At 44.6% G+C, this 22,468-nt stretch overlaps 1 long non-coding RNA gene across 3 annotated transcripts; it reads left to right on the top strand.

The window, feature by feature from the left end:
• Window positions 1-72: 72 nt before the first annotated feature.
• LOC139030830 (uncharacterized) lies at window positions 73-21,622 on the top strand. Of its 3 annotated transcripts, none has more exons than XR_011483239.1 (5): window positions 73-161; window positions 6,114-6,218; window positions 15,164-15,210; window positions 15,349-15,532; window positions 21,332-21,622. It is a non-coding gene; the product is annotated as an uncharacterized lncRNA (long non-coding RNA). The 3 variants fall into 3 exon arrangements; XR_011483240.1 differs by having other exon boundaries at window positions 15,161-15,210; XR_011483241.1 differs by lacking the exon at window positions 15,164-15,210.
• Window positions 21,623-22,468: the final 846 nt, after the last annotated feature.

Here is a 22,468-nt window from a genome sequence, read left to right as displayed (position 1 = left end):
GCCGCGGGACAGAGAGGCGCCCTGGGGCTCCGTCCCAGGATTGCTTCTCATCGGGAGAAGTGGTCTTGACCAAATGATTCCTCCCCTTCATCCAACAATAAGAGCAGGGCATTTGCCGTGTGCCACGAACAATGCTAATGTCTTCATGTGCCAGGTCTCAGGTAAATACTAGCCCCAGCAAATAACTACTGATTATTGTCCGGAATATACACGGAAGGCGGCTGACCACACTGCTGGAGAGTGCGGCTCAAAGTAGACCAACGGCTTCACCATCATCTGATAAACTGTTAGAAATGTAGATTCTCGGGTCCCACCTCAGACCTAAATAATACGAAACTTGGGGGATGGGGCCCAGTAATTTGTACCTTTATAAGCCCTCCAGGTAATTCTGGTACATTCTCAACTTTGAGAATCACTGAGCAAGTAGTGTCAGAGCTGGAATTAAAATCCAAATAAGTAAGTTCAGTTCTTAAACCCACACTCTGACTCATTACCACCTCCACCCTCAGGCTGCTCACCGGGGTTCTGTGATGTAATTTTTTGGGTCCTTGGGTCCTTTTGTCTCCTTGTCTCAGTAATAGAGAAGGACCACTCCAAATAGCCGATAATTTGGAAATGTTCTATGGCAGAAAATTCAACCACCAATTCTGTTTTTCTTTTGTCTTGATGTTTAAATGAGTTTGTATTTCTAAGTTCATAAGACCCAGGGGCAGGGGTGTGGGTGGGTAGATCTGAGCAAGAAGGCAGTTGTGACATGAACGGAGAAGAACAGGGGAAGCCACTGGGGATTAACAGTTGGATGAGAGAAGTAACCTTATTTTCTAATCTGGAACCCCACAGTAGAACTGAGCTATTCAGAAGGAGGTCAGAGCTTCTCCAGGGATGGATTCTGGAGAGAGGAGGCCAGTGGAGCAGAGAGAAGACCTTGCCCCCCTACACTAGATCAGGAAGTGGGTGAAGGATGGATGTTCCTAAAGGAGTAGAAAAGGGAGGTATCCACTCAGTCTTGGCCTGCTCACCTGTCTCCTCCTTTAATACCAACCAAGTGGCTGAGTAATTCTCCTGCCCTCAATTCCCTTCTTTTCACATTAGAGACTCTGGGATTTAAAGGGACTTCCCAGGTGTCTCAGTGGTGAAGAATCCATCATCTCAATGCGGGAGACATGGGTTCGAACCCTGGGTCGGGAAGATCCCCTGGAGGAGGAAATGACAACCCACTCCAGTATTCTTGCTGGGATAATAACCCCATGGACAGAGGAGCCTGACGGGCTACACTTCATGGGGTCACAAGGAGTCGGACATGACTGAGTATGCTCACATGCTAGGGTTTAAATTTCTAATGAGAGACTTTACATAGCGTTTGCCTTGATCATCTGTTTTGCTTCCTTTACAGACCCTCAGGGCTCATTCTAACCTCACTGCTTCGGCTGCCCCCACTGTCACTTGCCTGATTGCACAGAATAAGGACATTTCCTGTTGCAGACTGTGAGATGCTGCATCTTATTTCTCTCTTTCTGCATGCTCGACACTCCTGTGTGGGTCTGACCCTGTGGTCTCTGCTTCGCTCTTCCTCTGACTCTGCTCTGTGACCCTCGGGGGTTGAGGCTTATTCAGGACCCAACCTGAGCTGAGGGTGATGGGCTAGACTGGACTCACTGCCTCAGTTCTTCCCCAGGACAGAGTCGTGACCACTAACTCCATCCCAGAGTCCCTGAGAGGGTGCTGCCCAAGGGAGCAGCATTGGTCTGTGCTGTGTGCTCCACATTCCAGAAGCAAATTTCTCTTCCAGTTTTACTTTAGCTGACTCTGATTTTAAACGTGACTTTGAGTCCTCAGAACAATGAGTTGCATGATTTGGAGGCATATGTAGTAGACCGGATGTGTGACCCCACCCCTAATGTGTCATGCCCTGACTAAGCTGTTGCCTTCTCACAGGAGGGTGAGCCACACAGAATGGTGACTGCCTGGCAGGCCACTTTATTTTATTTTATTTTTGGCAGGCCACTTTAAAATAGTTTTCTGTAATTGAAAATGTTATAAAGCCACCTGGTTAAAAAAAAAAATACAAGCACTAGAGAAAAGTAGACAGTGAGAGATTCATTTCCGTCTCTCCTCCAGAAATCATCTCTGCCTGCTCATGACGGAAACGTCCCGTCATTGAGCTCTTCTGCAGGACAGGCCTGGATTTCCCACGCCTCAGCAAGCTCTGTGAATATCTTTTCTTTACTTTTTTTTTTTCCACAGATTCTTATATCTTTGGCCAATTTAGATTCTGTTTTGGGGTATTCTGAAGTTTCGCTTTTCACAACAGTGTGCTTCAGGGGCTTCCCCCGAGCAAGGCAGGAAGCGTGGTGTGGTGCACTGACGGGAAGCCTGCAGATGAGAACAGCTCTGGGAGGCTACTGACTTCAGCCTCGGCCCCTAGCTAGTCTCTTGTACACGTGGTCCTGGGCGAGGGGACGCCCACTTCTGGGTGGGGCAGCGTGAGGGAGACTTGCCCACAAGGAGGATGTGCTGCCGCCACCTGGGAGGGAGCGGTTGTGGAGAAGCTGTCATGAAACTGCCAGGGAGGGCAGGAGGGAGGGCAGCCTGTACCCCTGCCCCACCCTCTGCAGGTACCCCCGTGGGAGGAGCCTACCAGTCCCTGGAACTTCTGTCTCCGTTTATCTGTAAGGATTAATGATGCCTTAGAGGGGGTTGTGCAGGTGGAGTAGATAACTGATGTGAAAATGGGAGAGTTCTTCTGTTTACATCCATTTATCTTTTTCCTCTTCCTATTTCCCCTTCCTCTTTTTCATCTCATTCCCCTGGATCTGAAGAGAAACCATCAGCAATGGAGAAACAGACATAGAGAACAGATCTATGGACATGGAAGGAGGAGAGGAGGGACAAGGGGAGATGTATGGAGAGAGTGACAAAATTTACAATACCGTGTGTAAAATAGATAACGAATGGGAATTTGCTCTATGACTCAGGGAATTCAACAAGGGGCTCTGGGACAGGCTGAAGGGTCAGATGGGGAGGGAGATGGGAGAAAGGTCCAGGAGGGAGGGAACATGGGTGTACTATGACTGATTCTTATCGATGTATGGCAGAAAACCACAAAATTCTGTAAAGCAATTATCCTTCAATTGAAAAAATCTTATATATAAAAAAAGAATCCCCCTTCCAATGCAGGAGACCTGGGTTCTGTCCCTGGCTGGAGAACTAAGATACCACCTGTGGCAGACCAAGACCGTGAGCTGAACGAAAGATCCCAGTTGTTGCAACTATTTATTGACACAGCCAATAAATAAATAAATAAATACTTTTTAAAAAAGCAAGAAATGTTTTAGGAGCCCAAACAGAGCTGTTCCAAGCTCTGCCACAATCACTCATGCATGACAGTTCACTCCTCTGTGGGCTTCAACTTCCTCATCCCTAAAAAGGTACAATATTAATTATGGTTGCATTGTTAGATTAAATAAGTAAAATGTTTAACCCAGTGCCCAGTTACAGTAAGCACTCAATAAATGTTAGAACACAAAGAAGATCTAAAGAGCCTCTTGATGTAGGTGAAAGGAGAGTGAAAAAGCTGGCTTAAAACTCAACACTCAAAAAACTAAGATCATGGCATCTGGCCCCATCACTCTCCTCTTTCACCCTCATCAAGAGGCTCTTTAGTTTCTCTTTACTTTCTGCCATTAAATTGGTGTCATCTGAATATAGGAGATTATTGATATTTCCCCTTGCAATTTTAATTCCAGCTTGTGAGTCATCCAGCCCAGCATTTTGCATGTTGTACTCTACATATAAGTTAAATAAGCAGGGTGACAATATACAGCCTTGACATACTCCTTTCCCAATTTTGAACCAGTCCATTGTTTCATGTCCGGTTCTAACTGTTGCTTCTTGACCTGCATACAGATTTCTTAGGAGACAGGTAAGGTGATCTGGTATTCCCATATCTTTAAAAATTTTCCAAGTTTGTTGTTATCCACACAGTCAAAGGCTTTCATGTAGTAAGTGAAGCAAGGTGGATGTTTTTCTGAAATTCTCTTGCTTTTTCGATGATCCAATGGATGTTGGCAGTTTGATCTCTGGTTCCTCTGCCTTTTCTAAATCCAGCTTGTTCATCTGAAAGTTCTTGGTTCACTTATTATTAAAGTCTATCTTGAGGGATTTTGAGCATTATCTTGCTAGCATGTGAAGTGAGTGCAATTGCATGATATTTTGAACATTCTTTGGCGTTGCGCTTCTTTGGGATTGTAGTGAAAACTGACCTTTTCCAGTCACTTCCATCACTTCCACTAGATTTATTCATAGTGATGCCTCCTAAGGCCCACTGGACTTCACACTCTAGGATGTCTGGCTCTAAGTAAGTGACTACACCATTGTGATTATCTGGGTCATTAAGATCTTTTTTGTGCAGTTCTGTGTATTCTTGCGACTTCTTAATCTCTTCTGCTTCTGTTAGGTCCTTATCGTTTCTGTTCTTTATTGTGCCCATCTTTGTATGAAATGTTCCCTTGGTACCTCTAATTTTCTTGAAGAGATCTCTAGTCTTTCCCATTCCATTGTTTTCCTCTATTTCTTTGCATTGTTCACTTAAGAAGCCTTTCTTATCTCTCCTTGCTGTTCTTTGGAACTCTGCATTCAAATATATATGTCTTTTCCTTTCTTCTTCGCCTTTTGCTTCTCTTTTCTCAGCTATTTGTAAGACCTCTTAGACAACCATTTTGCCTTCTTGCATTTCTTTTTCTTTGGCATGGTTTTTGTCACTGCTTCCTGTACAATGTTATGAACCTCCATCCATAGTTCTTCAGGCACTCTGCCTATCAGATCTAATTCCTTGAATCTATTTGTCACTTCCACTGTATAATCTTAAGGAATTTGATTTAGGTCATACCTGAATGGTCTAGTGGTTTCCCCTACTTTCTTCAATTTCAGTCTGAATTTTGCAATAAGGGGCTCATGATCTGAACCACAGTCAGGTCCCAGACTTGTTTTTGCTGACTGTATAGAGCTTCTCCATTTTTGGCTGCAAAGAATATAATCAGTCTGATTTTGGTATTGACTATCTGGTGATGTCCATGTGTAGAGTCATCTCTCGTGTTGTTGGAAGAGGGTTTTGCTATGACCAGTGCGTTCTCTTGGTATATACAATGTATTATCGAAAACATCAAGGCACTTACCTTGTGGTAAAGTGGCTTAAGACTCAGTCCTCCCAATGCAGGGGGACTGGGTTCGATCCCAGGTCAGGGAACTAGATCCCACATGCTGCAACTAAAGACTTCTCATGCCTCATGCCCAAAGATGGAAGATCCCATGTGCTGCAACTGAGACCCAGTGCAGTCAAAATAAATAAATAAATAAATAAATAAATAAAATCTTTTAAGTAAAAAAAGAATCAAAATTGATAAAAAAAAAATCTCTGGTGAATAAAATATGAACAATTTAAAATAAAGAGTAGTGCTCTGCTGAGCCATGTTGGAGCCTGAGGTAAAAGGAAAAAACTCTACATCCATGGGCTTTTTTTCCTATTAGTTTTTTTTTTTGTTTGTTTTCACCATTAGGCTTGTGAGATCTTAGTTCCCTGACCAGGGATCAAACCTGGGTCCTCGGCAGTGAGAGTGCCGAGTCCTAACCACTGGGATGCTCTGTAATTCCCTATCCACACTTGTCTGTATTTTTAAAATGGTTATTTTTTCTAGCATGTTAAATTAATTGAAAAAATATTGAAAAGAATAAAAGGTATATTAAAACTCATAATATTATTTTAGTATTAAATATTTTCTTTATACCAAGACAGTATTTGCTATGATTTTACTTCTGTTCAGTTCAGTCACTCAGCTGTGTCCCACTCTTTGCAACCCCATGGACTGCAGCACACCAGGCTTCCCTGTCCATCACCAACTCCTGGAGCTTACTCAAACTCATGTCCATTGAGTCGGTGATGCTGATTTTACTTCAGCTTAAGTTAATTAAAATGTATTTAAGATCATCACTTGACCAAGAGAAATTGTTAAACATGGCAGTCTCAACTGAAAATGAAACAAATAAGTGAAGAATTATACTTGGAAAGTATCATTGATGAGTCTGCTTGCATTAAAGCCAATTTCCTTTCTCCTCAGGCTCCAGTTTGGCTCAGCATGGCACTGCTCTGGCGTCTGGACGAAGAACCTGAAGAGAATAGAAGAGGGAACAAGAAAAAGGAGGAGGGTTAGATGAGTGAGAGGGTGAGTAATGTTTGTTTATTGTTTTTCTAATTGCCAAATATCCCATTTATGAAAAGCACAGAAAATCACAAGAAAATAAACTACCCATTATTTGACACCTAGAGATAACCACTGTTACTAACTTGGTATAATACATTCTATTTTTTCCTATGCAAATATAATAATACACATATATGTATTTTATCAACTCTAAGAAGCATTTTTTTCACTCTTTGGCATTTTTAAGATCAAGATCTATCTTGATGGCGTCATAATTTAATTGGCAGTGTTATTTCAATTACTGGTCTATAAAATAATGATTTGTCTTACAGTTTGTGTTAGATGACTATATATAAAGTCATGAAATATATACATACAGGTGAAATTATTTATGTATATAATTACATATATATGTTTGTATATTATATTATATATTATATGTATATTACAAAACTGGGATCATATTGAATATACTACTTTGTACCTAATTTTTTCATTTACTATATTATGAATCTAGGTGAAGAAATAATCTCACACAAGATCATTAATCACTGCATAGTGCTTTCTTACATCAGTCAGTCAGTTCAATCGCTCAATTGTGTCTGACTCTTTGCAACCCCATAGACTACAGCACACCAGGCTTCCCTGTACATCACCAGCTCCCAGAGCCTGCTCAAACTCATGTCCATCAAGTTGGTGATGCCATCCAGCCATCTCATCCTCTGTCATCCACTTCTCCTCCCACCTTCAATCTTTCCCAGCATCAGGTTCTTTTCCAATGAGTCAGTTCTTTGCATCAGGTGGCCAGAGTATTGGAGTTTTAGCTTCAGCTTCAGTCCTTCCAATGAATATTCAGGACTGATTTTCTTTAGGATGGACTGGTTGGATCTTTTTGCAGTCCCAGGGACTCTCAAGAGTCTTCTCCAACACCACAGTTCAAAAGCGTCAATTTTTTGGCGCTCAGCCTTCTTTATAGTCCAACTCTCATATCCATACATGACTACTAGAAAAACCACAGCTTTGACTAGACAGACCTTTGTTGGCAAAGTAATGTCTCTACTTTTTAATATGCCATCTAGGTTGGTCATAGCTTTTCTTCCAAAAGAGCAAGCGTCTTTTAATTTCACGGCTGCAGTCATCATCTGCAGTGACTTTGGAGCCCCCAAAAATAGTCTGTCACTGTTTCCATTGTTTCCCCATCTGTTTGCCATGAAGTGATGGGGCTGGATGCCATGATCTTAGTTTTCTGAATGTTGAGTTTTAACCCAACTGTTTCACTCTCTTCTTTCACTTTCATCAAGAGGCTCTTTAGTTCTTCACTTTCTGCCTTAACGATGGTGTCATCTGCATACCTGAGATTATTGATATTTCTCCCAGCAATCTTTATTCCAGCTTGTGCTTCATCCTGCCTGGTATTTCCCATGATATACTCTGCATATAAATTAAATAAGCAGGGTGACAATATATAGCCTTGATGTATTCTTTTCCCTTTTTGGAACCAGTATGCCGTTCCATGTCCAGTTCTAACTATTGCTTCTTGACCTGCATACAGATTTCTCAGCAGGCAGGTCAGGTGGTCTGGAATTCCCATCTCTTGGAAAATTTTCCAGTTTGTTGTGATTCACACAGTCAAATACTTTGGCATAGTCAATAAAGCAGAAGTAGATGTTTCTCTGGAACTCTTGCTTTTTCGATGATTCAACGGATGTTGGCAATTTGATCTCTGGTTCCTCTGCCTTTTATAAATCCAACTTGAACATCTAGAAGTTCACAGTTCACATGCTGTTGAAGCCTGGCTTGGAGAATTCTGAGCTTTACTTTGCTGGCGTGTGAGATGAGTGCAATTGTGTGGTAGTTTGAACATTCTTTGGCGTTGCCTTTCTTTGGAATTGGAATGAAAACTGACCTTTTCCAGTCCTGTGGCCACTGCTGAGTATTCCAAATTTGCTGACATATTGAGTCCAGCACTTTCACAGCATCATCTTTTACGGTTTGCAATTGTTCAGCTGGAATTCCATCACCTCCACTAGCTTTGTTCATAGTGATGCTTCCTAAGGCCCACTTGACTTCACATTCCAGAATGTCTGGCTCTAGGTGAGCGATCACACCATCGTGGTTATCTGGGTCACATATCTTTTTTGTATAGCTCTTCTGTGTATTGTTGCCACCTCTTCTTAATATCTTCTGCTTCTGTTAGGTCCATACCACTTCTGTCCTTTATTGTGCCCATCTTTGCATGAAATGTTCCCTTGATATCTCTAATTTTCTTGAAGAGATCTCTTTCCCATTCTATTTTTTTCCTCTATTTCTTTACACTGATCACTGAGGAAGGCTTTCTTATCTCTCCTTGCTGTTCTTTGGAACTCTGCCTTCAAATGGGTATGTCTTTCCTTTTCTCTTTTGCGTTTAGCTTCTCTTCTTTTCTCAGCTGTTTGTAAGGCCTTCTCAGACAACCATTTTTTCTTTTTGCATTTCTTTTTCTTGGGGATGGTCTTGATCATTGCCTTCTGTACAATGTCACGAACCTCCATCCTTAGTTCTTCAGGCACTCTGTCTATCAGATCTAATCCGTGAATCTATTTGTCACTTCCACTGTATAATCTTAAGGTATTTAATTTAGGTCATACCTGAATGGTCTAGTGGTTTCCCCTACTTTCTTCAATTTCAGTCTGAATTTTGCAATAAGGAGTTCATGATTTGAGCCACAGTCAGCTCCCGGTCTTGTTTTTTACTGTCTGTATAGAGCTTCTCCATCTTTGGCTGGCAAAGAATATAATCAGTCTGATTTTGGTATTGACCATCTGGTGATGTCCATGTGTAGAGTCTTCTTTTGTTATGTTGGAAGAGGGTGTTTGCTATGACCAGTGCATTCTCTTGGCAGAAGTCTGTTAGCCTTTGCCCTGCTTCATTTCGTACTCCAAGGCCAAATTTGCCTGTTACTCTGTTATATCTTGGCTTCCTACTTTTGCATTCCAGTCCCCTATAATGAAAAGGGCATCTTTTTTGGGTGTTAGTTCTAGAAGGCCTTGTTGTTCTTCATAGAACCATTTAACTTCAGCTTCTTTGGCATTAGTGGTTGGGGCATAGACTTGGATTACTGTGATGTTGAATGGTTTGCCTTGGAAATGAACAGATATCATTCTATCGTTTTTGAGATTGAACCCAAGTACTGCATTTTGGACTCTTTTGTTGACTATGATGGTTACTCCATTTCTTCTAAGGGATTCTGAGTTTAATTCACCTATTCCCATTCATTTTAGTTCACTGATTCCTAAAATGTCGAGGTTCACTCTTGCCATCTCCTGTTTGGCCACTTTTAATTTATATTGATTCATGGACCTAACATCCATATTCCTATGTAATATTATTCTTTACAGCTGGGACTTTACCTCCATCACCAGTCACATCCACAACTGGGCATTGTTTTCACTTTGGCTCCGTCTCTTCATTCTTTCTGGTGTTGTTTCTCCACTGATCTCCAGAAGCATATTGCGCACCCACTGACCTGGGGAGTTCATCTTTCAGTGTCCTATCTTTTTGCCTTTTCATATTGTTCATGGGGTTCTCAAGGCAAGAATACTGAAGTGGTTTGCTGTTCCCTTCTCCAGTGGACCACATTTTGTCAGAACTCTCCACCATGACCCATCTCTTACATAGATGAGCCTTCTTAAAAATTGAAATTTAGGTTGTTTGCCTTTTGTTTTTCGACTATATGTAGGTGACTGTCCCACTAGAGGTTAAATCGGCATACATGTTTTCCTTTTCTTCTCTGTCCCTTCTCCAGTGAGAAAGGAGCCAGAAAGCCACTTTGGTTGGCATTTGGAGGATAAATCACTTTTGAGTCCTTGAAGTAGCTCTTCCCTCCAGAAGTAGGTTGTGTGTGTGTGAAATATCTTGGGAGGCACTAGGGACCACTGAAGATAGTCAGATAGAGTACAGGAAAGTGGGATGTTATCACTCCTTTTGGGTTAGGAGGGTCTGAAAAGAGAAATGCTAGCCCCCTGGGGGTGAATCAGAGAAGGGAAGATGGTCTGTGTGGTGGGTCCAGAAAGCCCCTTGTAGCTGGGAGTTGGCTGGGATGGTCAGTTTTATGCATCAACTTGACTGGGCTTTGGTGCCCAGGTGTTTGGTCAAACACTAGTCTTTTGTGGTTCGGTCACTCAGTCGTGACCGACTCTTTGCGACCCCATGGACTGCAGCACACCAGGCTTCCCTGGCCTTCACCATTTCCCGGAGCTTGCTCAAACTCACATTCACTGAGTCAGTGATGCCATCCAACCATCTCGTCTTCTGTTGTCCCCTTCTCTTTCTGCCTTCAATCTTTTCCAGCATCAGGGTCTTTTCCAGTGAGTCGGCTCTTTGCATCAGGTGGCCAGAGTATTGGAGTTTCGGCTTCAGCATCAGGGTCTCCAATGAATATTCAGGAATGATTTCCTTTAGAACTGACTGGTTTCATCTCCTTGTAGTCTAAAGGACTCTCAAGAGTCTTCTCCAATACCACAGTTCAAAAGCATCAATTCTTTGGTGCTCAGCTCTTTATGATCCAACTCTCAAATCCAAAAATGGCTACTGGAAAAACCATAGCTTTGACTATTTGGACCTTTGTTGGCAAATAATGACTCTGCTCTAGTTTTGTCATAGCTTTTCATCTAAGGAGCAAGCATCTTTTAATTTCACTTCTGCATTTGAGGTGTCACTAACATCTTCTCTTGTTGTTTAGTCGCTTAATCATGTCTGACTGTATGCAAACCCATGGACTGTAGCCCACCAGGCTTCTTTGTCCGTGGAATTTCCCAGGCAACAATACTGGAGTAGGTTGCCATTTCCTTCTCCAGGGGGTCTCCTTGATCCAAGGATCAAACTCGAGTCTCCTGCATTGGCAGATGGATTGTGTACCCCTGAGACACCACTGGGAAAAACATCTTCTCTAGTGATGTTCAGTTAAATGACTTTAATGAAAGCAGATGACCCTCCACGATGTGAGTGGGCTGCATCCAGTCACTCGCAGGCCTTAAGAGCACAGCCCGAGGTTTCCCTGGAGAATCAGTTCTGCCTCAAGACTGCAGCATCGAAATTCTGCCTGAGTTTGCAGCCTGCTGGCCTGCCCTACAGATTTCAGACAGATTGCCAGCCTTCACAGTCATGTGAGCCAGTTCTTTAAAATGAATCTCTCTGTGTATATCTGGTTCAGTTTCTCTAGAGAACGCTGACTAGTCCAGCAGCCATATATGAGAAGACTGTGGACATGGGACAAGTACTCACGGTGGAGACTTGATAAGAAAATACAGCTCATCGCAAGTTTAGGCCCAGCTTGTCCAGCCCCATTTGCTTCATTAAAACGCTGGCATCTTTATCCTTCGTGAAGACAGGTATAATGTATCACAGGAAGCAGTCCCCCTTCTCCAGGAAGGAGTAGGAATCTCCTTATTGCAGTCTTCTGGAGTGGGTGCTGTCAGTGCTATCCCCATTTCCATATGTGAGCAGTTTATAAACATCGCAGATCCCCAGATCACAGTGACCGCCGGGTCTGAGCACTTTGCCATGACTTTCTGCGATTCTCTCCATTTGTTCAGGTCCTTGTTTTATAGTCCTCAGAAAAGTTTTCTGATTTTCTCCCTCTCTTTCCCTCCAATCTGCACTGCTGCTGCCGCTGAGTTGCTTCAGTCGTGTCGGACTCTGTGAGACCCCATAGACGGCAGCCCACCAGGCTCCTCCATCCATGGGATTTTCCAGGCAAGAACACTGGAGTGGGTTGCCATTGCCTTCTCCAGTTTTATCCTACATTTGCCTTAATGAATTTTTTATATTCTGAGATTGAAGATTAGCAAAAAAGCCCATTCCCTGACTCATTTTAACAATTTTTCCTGGAAAATTTCAAAGTAAGGCTGTAAACCAGAGTTGCTGACCCTGGCTACATGAATTGCGTGGTGAACGTCCAAAACCAGATCACTGAAATAAAAATATCCAGGAGTAGGGCTGAAAACCAATGCTGCAAACACTCAGTAGGCAAGAGAGCACTCTTCCATTTATGTCCTACTATTCAGTACCGGCATCCATGAATACGAATCAAGACAGCTCTGCCCAATCTGCACAGTTCTTATTAAAACTATTTCTTGGTATTATTATTATTATTTTTGGTTGCTGTTGTAAATATTATCTATTCTAAGTGACTCTTGGTCCATTTTTTGTTTTTCCTTTCTTTTTGGCCATGCTGCAGGACTTTTGGGATCTTAGTTCCCTGACCAGGGATTGAACCCAGGCCCTCAGCAGTGAAATTGTTGGGTCCTAACCATCGGACCACAGGGAGCTCCTCCATTTTTCTATAACTAAAGCCTCCTTATGTCATGCAGTGAATAATGTTTCTTCCCCTGGGAAACACAAGGGGTTGGCACACTATGCCTAAGGACACTTCTACTTAAATCACACATGATTTTCTTCTCAAAAGCACTGGAGATGCCCAAAATCTGTGTGTACCTTTTGCAAAAGAGAAATTTAGTAATTGTGGAGAATAGAACATCTAAATGCTTGCATGATTTTTCTATGAGAACTCTTTCTGCCACACATTATATCTTATTATTTAATAGTTCTTTTTCTTAAAATAGAGAAAGGGGCTTCCCTGGTGGTCCAGTAATTAAGAGTCTGCCTTGCAATGTAGGTGACATGGATTCAATACCAAGTCCAGGGAAGATCCCACGTGTGGCAGAGTAAGCCCACGTGCCACAACTACTGAACCCTACACATCTAGAGCCTGTGCTCTGAAATGAGAAGCTGCTACAACAGGAAACCTGCACGCTGCAACTAGAGAGTAGCCCCCACTCGCCACAGCTAGAGAAAATGCTGCGTGCAGAACGAAGACCCAGCACAGCCAAAAATAAAATAACATATAAACAAATAAAAAGAAAGAAAGAAATATGCACATCGAACCTTCTGAAACCGAAGTAATTAGATCTCAACCTAAAAAAATATAGCAATACACTCTCCACCAAAGCAAATTTTCCCCCAGTTCAGTTCAGTCGCTCAGCCGTGTCTGACTCTTTGCAACCCCATGGACTGCAGCACACCAGGCTTCTCTGTCCATCACCAGCTCTCAGAGCTTGCTCAAACTCATCTCCATCAAGTCAGTGATGCCATCCAACCATCGCATCCTCTGTCGTCCCCTTCTCCTTCCACCTTCAATCTTTCCCAGCATCAGGGTCTTTTCCAGTGAGTCAGTTCTTCTCATCAGGTGGCCAAAGTATTGGAGTTTCAGCTTCAGCATCAGTCCTTCCAATGAATAATCAGGACTGATTTCCTTTAGGATGGACTGGTTGGATCTCCTTGCAGTCCAAGGGACTCTCAAGAGTCTTCTCCAACACCACAGTTCAAAAGCATCAATTCTTCGGCGCTCAGCTTTCTTTATAGTCCAACTCTCACATCCATACATGACTACTGGAAAAACCATAGCTTTGACTAGATTGACCTTTGTTGGCATAGTAATGTCTCTGCTTTTTAATATGCTGTCAGAACATATTCAAGGTATGACTTGTCATAGCTTTTCTTCCAAGGAGCAACGTCTTTTAATTTCATGGCTGCAGTCACCATCTGCAGTGATTTTGGAGCCCAAGAAAATAAAGTCTCTCACTGTTTCCATTGTTTCTCCATCTGTTATTTATCCCTCAAAAATAGAGGCGGTTCCTATCTTCTAAGACATTTGAAGAAACAGTAGATTTCATTAGAAAGGGTTGAAATCTATCAGATAGCACTGGAATATTGTTTGATATTGTTTCATATAGAAAGTAAAGGAGAAGTGACAGAATAACTCAATGGTATTTCTTAATGTCCTGATTTCTTAATGTCCTCTTAGTGTCCTGAAGTTTTTGCCCCACTGCTTATTAATTCACATGGAAACTTATTTATTTTCTGTAGGTAACATGCATATTACCTATTGGCACAATGATCAAAAGTTCACAAATATAGTGAACTACTCCTATTCCTGGTCACCTAGTTTTCCTCCCAGGAGCAGCCACTGTCACTAGCTTCTTTTGATTCTTTCTAGAAACATTGTGCAGAGAAGGAGTCATCCTAATTTTGGCAAGTACCATAAACAGCAATTTTTTCATTATGTTATCTGAAGAGGTTAAAGTTATTTTAAAAGTAATCAACTTATTGAGCTTTCTCTGTGGTTCTGATAGATTTCCAGTGGATTCTTTTGGGTTTTCTAGGTAGAATATCAACAGCATAGGATTTTTGCAAAGTGAAAACAGTTTTGGAGTGAGACCTGGGGTTGAATCTTGGCTCTGTCTGATTTAAATCCAGCCTTTAAAAAATGTTGGCACTCTGCAGAGGCAGCCCGTAAGTACAGAGTGGGCCTTCCCTTCAGGTGGCGTGGGTGGAGTGTGCAGAGGCCACGCTCTGCCAAGTACTGCTCCGCTGCCCTCTCCTGGGTTTGTTTTACCTGAATCTGCAGATACATCTGGAGGGCTTTGATCTCAGGGATTTCTAAACACTCAGCATTAGGAGAGACTGAAGGGGAAGCCCTAAACTAATACAATCGTCTTTTCTTTCTCCCTGAATGGAATGTGTGTTATATTTGCTGAAAGCAGATTAAAATAGATTTTACTGTTTGAAATCATGGATTTATAGTTCTTTAAAGAGCTACTGATTATCAGCAAAGTCTACAACCCCACCCCACCTGCAATGTAACAGTGGGAAAAAAACAGTCCAGTGCAGTGGGAATGTGTAAATGTTTTCTCACACATGAGACCTACTGCCAGAGAGGAAGATGGTGGTATTTGGTGAGGAGTGATACTAAGAAACACCTATAGTTAGTTAGTGAGGAAAAAACCCACATTCTTACGAACTCATAGAATTTTATCAATTTGAAGGGATGCCCCAGAACATCTCTGATCCCTTTTTGTACTCCATGGAAAAGATGAATGGGGATGTGAATTATCTAGTTCATTTACATTACATAATTTTTTCAGCAGGACCTTCGAGGAGCCTGAATGCACTCCTTTACATCTTACCCTACCAGGTAAAGACAGAACTGAGTGTGTGCCTTGATTGAAGTGCATTCCTCCAGACTGCAGTAAGATGGGACAGCATTCTATTGTCCTAACAAGGGGTGAGCTCAAACTTTGAAAGCATATTGACTCTGCTTATTAATTATCAGCTTTCCAGGTGACTCAGTGGTAAAGACTCTGCCTGCCAATGTCAGAGACTCTGGAGATGTAGTAGACTCTGGGTCGGGAAGTTGCCCCCAAGCAGAAAATGGCAACTCACTCTCGTATTCTTGCCTGGGAAGTCCCATGGACTGAGGAGCCTGGCAGGCTTCATGGATGGACATGACTGAGCAGGTGAGCATACACACACACGTTCATTATCAAGACTTAAAATACCCTGGGGTTCAGCTGTTACAGGAGGTTTATGGAAAACTGTTCCAGGCTTGCCGAACGACCAAGTGATTTAGCAGGTACAAAACAGGGATGCCTCAAGAATAGAAAGAGGAGAAGCCCCACCGGAGCACTCTAGACACACTTTTAGGACCCTGATGGGCTCTGTAAAGTGTTATCCTGCCCTGGCTTCAGTACACAGAGGAGCCCACAGGTACTAAATTTGAAGGCTATAGTGGTCAGGGTATTTGACCTCCTGGCATTTTTCATCCCTTGGCCATTAGTTTAAGTTCAATATGGTGATTTCCTTGCCCATGATGGGCAAAGAAGGGTGTTTGCTGGGGGCCTCCAAGAGAGCTTTCATTCCTTAGAAAGAATAAGACACCCCCTCAAAAGCCTATCCGAGGACAAAGCACATAGTGACAGGGTGGAGCAGAATGTGGACGACAGAACTTGGGCCAACACTGACACTGTTGAGCTAGAGCTTATATTGCTCATGGGGTCCTTTCCATCCTGGCATCTGTTCTGTGAGACAGCTCAGTGGACTGTTCTGGAGCCAAGGGGAAAGTATGAGGAACCATTCCAAAGGGACCCACACCTCCTCTTAAGGGCATTCAGATTTTGCTTTGAGTGTAGAAAAAGTAGAATTTTCTACAAAACCTGGAACGCAACAATGAAAACAATCCTACCTGGGGAGTCAGAGAACGTCAGAGCCAATCTGATATCCTCATCTTTTAACTCCCATGGCTGAGAAATTCTGTCTGAATGGGAGCCTTATCCTGCTACCCCCGTGAGCAGCTCCTCTGAGAACTCACAGAGGAGGAAAACCCTGGAGCTGGGGCTCCTGCCTTTCTTGTCTTTGGGACCAGAGAGTAGGAGCCCAGGGAATGTTCTGGAGGTGCCAGGTCACCTCACCTGTTCCTCACATGGTTACCCCACACCCAGACGCTATGAGGATGGATGTTTCAGCCTATGGCCTGGGAGGGCCTGATAGAACTCCCCATAATCAAAGAAGTCACATGGTTACCCCACACCCAGATGCTATGAGGATGGATGTTTCAGCCTATGGCCTGGGAGGGCCTGATAGAACTCCCCACAATCAAAGAAGTCACATGGTTACCCCACACCCAGATGCTATGAGGATGGCATGTTTCAGCCTATGGCCTGGGAGGGCCTGATAGAACTCCCCACAATCAAAGAAGAGGCTTGGAGAGTGACGACAGAGGGTCCCTCAGTTGGCTGCTGGTCTGTAATCACAGACAAATTGTTCAGCCTCGGTTTTTTCTCTCTCTCTTTTTTTTCTGGCCATGACATACTGCTTATGGGATCTTAGTCCCTCAACCAGGGATCGAACCCGTGCCCCCTGCAGTGGAAGCACAGAGTCCTAAACACTGGACTACCAGGGAAGTCCCTCAGTTTCTTTCATTTTGAAAAGAAGATATTGGAGTGGGTCTGTTGTGGAGTTTGATGAGATAAAATATGTAAATCATTCGTACTCAGAATATAATATTAATACATGACTTTCCTGATGGGCTTCTCAGGTGACGCTAGAGGTAAAGAACCTGCCTGCCAATGCAGGAGACATAAGAAACGCAGGTTCCATCCCTGGGTCGGGAAGCTCCCCTGGATGAGGGCATGGCAACCCATTCCAGTATTCTTGCCTGGAGAATCCCATGGACAGAGGAACCTGGTGGGATACAGTCCACGAGGTCGCGAAGAGTCAGACACGACTGAAGCGACTTAACACTTTAACTCCTCTGGAAGCTTTGCTTAGTTGCTTTCAGCCTTTGGGCAGGAGTCTTACCACTAGTTGGGGGGCTTGGGTGACTGGTGTCTGGTCTGGGTTTCAAGGCTGGGCAAGAATGATTCCTTGGCTCCTGCTGAAAGTTCTTTCATTTTGGTCTGGTCCCTGAGCAGCTGAAAGCAGTGCAAGGGATAGAAATGAAAAAGGACACATTCAGGTGGTTGGTTGTTGCTCCCATGTCTTCCTGTGTTAGTTCCCAGCGTTTGGTGATGTCACACCGAGAAACAATAAAAGTACCGCATAAGACAATCATTCTGTTACTCAAGCCAGGTGTCTTGGGTCTAAAGTCCAAGCCTTGAAATTCTCCCTGGATCAGCCTTGGGGCATCCTGTCTCCCCTTATCTGTCCATGAGCTGCAGGCATGTGGTTGTGTGTGTTAGTCGCTTCGGTCGTGTCCGACTCTGTGACCCCATGGATTGTAGTCTGCCAGGCTCCTCTGTCCATGGGATTCTCCAGGCAAGGATACTGGAGTGGGTTGCTATTTCCTTCTCCAAGGGATCTTCCCAAACCAGTGATCGAACCTGGGTCTCCTGTATTGCAGGCAGATTCTTTACCATCTGAGCAGGTGTTAGCCTGTAAAGAGCCTGATGAGTTGTGAGCAGGCTGTCCCTTCCTCGGGGTAGATGCAGACCTGTGTCAGGGCCCGACTTGGCGAGCTAAGGTTGAGCAGGGCACAAGCTGCACACCACCCAGGCAGCCATGGAACTCCTGCCTCTGTCCAGAGCCTGCCTCAGTGATCCCTCCTAGAGGCAGATGGAGGGACTTCACTGTGGGTGAAGCCAGACTCGGGCAAACTCTAAGAATCTCCCCCATAGCAGCCGTTGCTGGGTCTAAGAGTAGACCCAGATCTGACGTCAGGAGCAGCATGGAGGAACCTGACAACCACCTTGGACTGGGGTTACCTTGTCAGTCAGTGAGGCTGACTCCTGACCAAATGCAGGGGAGACTGGGGAGCCTATGGACGGGACAGATGGTGATCGGGGCAGGGCTGGTCAAGCAGAAAGGACTGGCTTTCTTCTTTGTCTAGCATGTCTTCAGGGAACCACCTTTGATTCTTAGTCCCATGGAGTTCAGATGAGGCCCACCTCACTCCCTGGCACCAAGGGTGGACCTATGATGTGCATATTTATGTATATGTATGTCATACACATGTGCAGAGATCCTCTGGCCACTGTGATTGGTTTAGGGTTCAGCACATTACCCAAGACAGGCTACCCAAAGCCTTCGTTGATATATTTCCTGGAACCAGTAAAAAAGAGATGGGCTGCCCCAGGCCCACACTTCTGATCCCCCACCCCACATGATCACTGATGGAATCGTTAGTTGGGAAGGTGATGTAAGTTCAGAGCAGCTAGTGGCCATTTTTGCTGTTACACAAGGATGGACAGGCAAACCGAGCATGAAGCCAACACTCAGAAAGCAGGCAGTGAAAGTAAAGCACAGAGGAAATAATTTATTGCTAGATTTCTCCCTTCTTCCACGTTCTTTTCCCCTTTTCTTCTGTTTTTCCTTTGCTTTCTTGCCCTCCATCCCTCCCTTCCTACTTTCCTTCCTTCTTTCTTGTGTTGGTTGAAAAATTTATTGAAAAAAGATCATGTTATTTATTTATTTTTGGCTGTGCTGAGTCTTCGCTGCTGTGCAGGCTTGTCTCTAGTTGTAGGGAGCTGAGGCTGCTCTCTAGTTGCGGTGCATGGGCTGCTCGCTGCAGTGGCTTCTGTTGTGGTGGAACTCGGGCTCTGGGTGCTTGGGCTTCAGTAGCTGCAGCTTGTGGACTCGGTAGTTGTGGCTCCTGGGCTCTAGGACACAGGCCCAATAGTTGTGGCTCAAGGACTTTGTTGCTCTGCTGGATGTGGGATCCTCCCGAATCAGGGACTGAATCCGTGTCTCCTGCATTGGCAGGTGGATTCTTTACTGCTGAGCCCCAGGGAAGCCCTGGTTGAAAATTCTTGGAGGGTGTTTTTGTTACTTGCACCCCAAAGAATCTGACCGATAAGCCATATGACACGCTGAATTGATTTACTGCTACAGGGGAGCAGTAAACGGGCTGTCTGTGTTTGTTTAAACACAGGCCTGGCAGAGAGGAACTTCGAAGAACAGCTTAGGAGATGACACTTTTGAGTCTCCAAAGAGCAGAGGAACAAAGCTGACTGGTATCTCGTAGGGTGATGGGGTGAGGGTGAGGGGGCATTTATTAGATTGTGAGGGATGGACCACCGTCTAGACTAAATCTGGTGAGCTACCCTTTGAACCAGACAATTTCCCAGATAGGGCTTGGAGATAGCTGGAAGACCAGGAAACTGGAGGGCTTCTGCTTGGGAGACCGCCCCGAAACTAGAGAGACAAGGGGCTGTTGCAGTCTGGCTTATCTCCCAGGCCCTCGGGGCATGGCGTGCCTCACGACCTGTTAGTGCTTAGTGAGTTGGAGAGGTCGCCATTTCTCCACGTCATTACAAACTTAGGTCCAGGCCTGCTGATGCTCTGTGGCCAGCTGTGTTCCCCATGTTTGCTTTGGAGAAATTGTGCTGAATTACCTAGTGAGGTTTTCCCTGCTGAATATGAAGAGTGTCCCTGAAACCTTCCTTTGTGTAAATCTTTGGCCATTTTCCTAGGGTTACCTGCTTGAAGTGGAATTGCTGAGTCAAAAGCTATGAATATTACTAAGGTTTTTGATTCTTATCCTGGGAGGCACTATTATCCATTACTAGAAAAAGAGATGTAAAAGTCCCCACTCTTGTCGGCTAGGAGACAGCTAATGGCTAAGTAACTAGTGTAAGAGGTGACCTGTTTTTCAGAGAAACAGAGCCGTATCATGTCTATAATAAATCAAATTAGATCATAAAATGTGGTGTGAGTGCAACAGATCACGTAGCATTAAATAAATTGGACTGCCTGGTTCCCTGGAGATACTCAAGTCAGAAAGCACCAGACAGATGTAATGGGGTTATCAGTGTGCTTCCCTGAGAGCAGGAAGTGTGGGGGCAGCAAAAGCTGAAGTTGCATTTACTGAAGGTGACTTCTGTGTAATTGGGGTTAGGACCATCGGAGGGCGAAGAACTAGCATTTCTCTCTCAGGGAGCTCTTTGTTTAATGAGAGAGATCACCAGCTACAAATCAAATTATCCCAGGAGGCAGATTTTGCCCTGGAATAAGCAGTAATGTTCTAACATTCGGTCCGCAGTTGGGATAGTTAATGCACATGGAAGCTCCATGGAAGCTGTAAAGCATCGCTGGTGTGGGCTGCAGTGCTGGGCCCTAGGGAGTCGGAGATGAAAGACTCAGTCCCTATCTGTAAGGAGGTCACGGTCCACCGAACGAATCTTCTAGAATGAGCTGTAATGTAATAGAGGAATGTGTGGAGGAGGTCCAGGATGGCACAAAGGAGGGAGTGATGAACTTACCTGCTGGAGCAGGAGGTGAGGTGACCTGCTTTGCAAAGAATGAGCAGAGGATTGCCAAGTGGGCAAGTGGGGGGAGGCACAGGTAGAGGGAGGGGCATCTATGTGAGCTGGGTGGCCCCACAACTTGGACCGCAAATACACCCCAGCTCGTCCCCAGAATTTAGTGCTCTAGATCCTGCCAGAGCAGATTCAGAAGCTTAGCCTGGGGGTCTCTGAGGCTCCTCTCTCTCCCCAGCACCCCTACGGTCACTGGTATTGAGTAACAGCAGAGCCACTGTGATCCTGGCTCAGCGGCCAGCTTGTTGCAAAGGGAGCCAAAGTTAATGAGGAGCCAGCCCAGGCCAGCCGGTCCTCAGGGCAAAATCGGAGGTGTGAGAAAGGGTGCTGGAGCGATGTCTTGCCCTGAGACGGCATCATCCTTGCACTCCTGGGTGGACCAGTCAGAAATTCCTGTTTAAAACTTTTTCCACCTGGCCCCTTCCAGCTGGCATGCAGCATCCTGCCCTAGTAGTGTAGAGTGCACAGATCCTAATCCTAGATGTCTGTATTTGTTTCCTACAGCTGCTGTGACAAAGTACCATGCACTGAGTGGCTTAAAACAGAAATTGATTGTCTTATGATTCTGGAGAAATCTGCAGGGCCATGCTCCCTCTAAAACCTGTAGGGGATCCTTCCTTGCCTCTTCTTAGCTTCTGGTGGTTTATCATCGTTCTTTGACAGTCCCTGGACCAGAGACACATCACTCCAATCCTCCATCCTCACATGGAGTTCTCCCTGTGTCCTTCTGTGTCTTTACATGGTTGTTGCTTTATTTATTTTTTAAAACTCTTTAATAAATTTGTTACAATATTGCTTCTGTTTTGGTTTTTTGGCCACCAGGCATGTGGGAACTTAGTTCCTCGAGCAGGGATTGAACCCGCACCCGCTGCAATGGAAAGCAAAGTCTTAACCACTGGACTGTCAGGGGAGTCCTGGCTCTCGCTTTATGAGGACACTGGTCATACTGGATTAGGTGCCTGCTCTCCTCCAGTGTGGGCTTCCCAGGTGACTGTAGTGGCAAAGAACCCGCCTGCTAATACAGGAGATGTGAGAGACGTGGGTTCGATCCCTGGGTCGGGAAGATCCCCTGGAGGAGGGCATATTAACCCACTACAGTAGTCTTGCCTGGATAATTCCTTGGACAGAGGAGCCTGGCAGGCAACAGTCCATAGGGTTGCACAGAGTCAGACACGACTGGAGTAACTTAGCCAGACATGCACGCTATTTCCTGGTGGCTCAGTGGTAAAGAATCCACCTCCAATACAGGAGACACAGGTTTGATCCCTGGGTCAGGAAGATCTCCTGGAGAAGGAAATGGCAACCCACCCCAGTATTCGTGCCTGGGAAATCTCATGGACAGAGGCGCCTGCTGGGCTAGAGTCTATGTGGTTGCAAAAGAGTCGGACATGACTTAGCCACTACACAGATACTCCAATGTAACCTCATCTTAATTAATTACACCTGTAGTGACCATCTATTTCCAAATGAAATTTCCTCACTTTCTGAGGTACTAGTGCTTAGGACTTCAGCATAGCTTTTTGTTGCTCTTGGGTGGGGGCATAATTTAATTGGTAACAGCATCTCTCAGACACATCAGAAAGCCCGCAGAGGGCAAGGAAGGCCTGCCAGCTCCCAGGGCACTGAAGTGCCTCCCATTCA

This window comes from Odocoileus virginianus, chromosome 24 (assembly GCF_023699985.2).
Source record: "Odocoileus virginianus isolate 20LAN1187 ecotype Illinois chromosome 24, Ovbor_1.2, whole genome shotgun sequence".
Taxonomy (NCBI): domain Eukaryota; kingdom Metazoa; phylum Chordata; class Mammalia; order Artiodactyla; family Cervidae; genus Odocoileus; species Odocoileus virginianus.
This window is presented reverse-complemented; position numbering and strand designations above follow the sequence as displayed.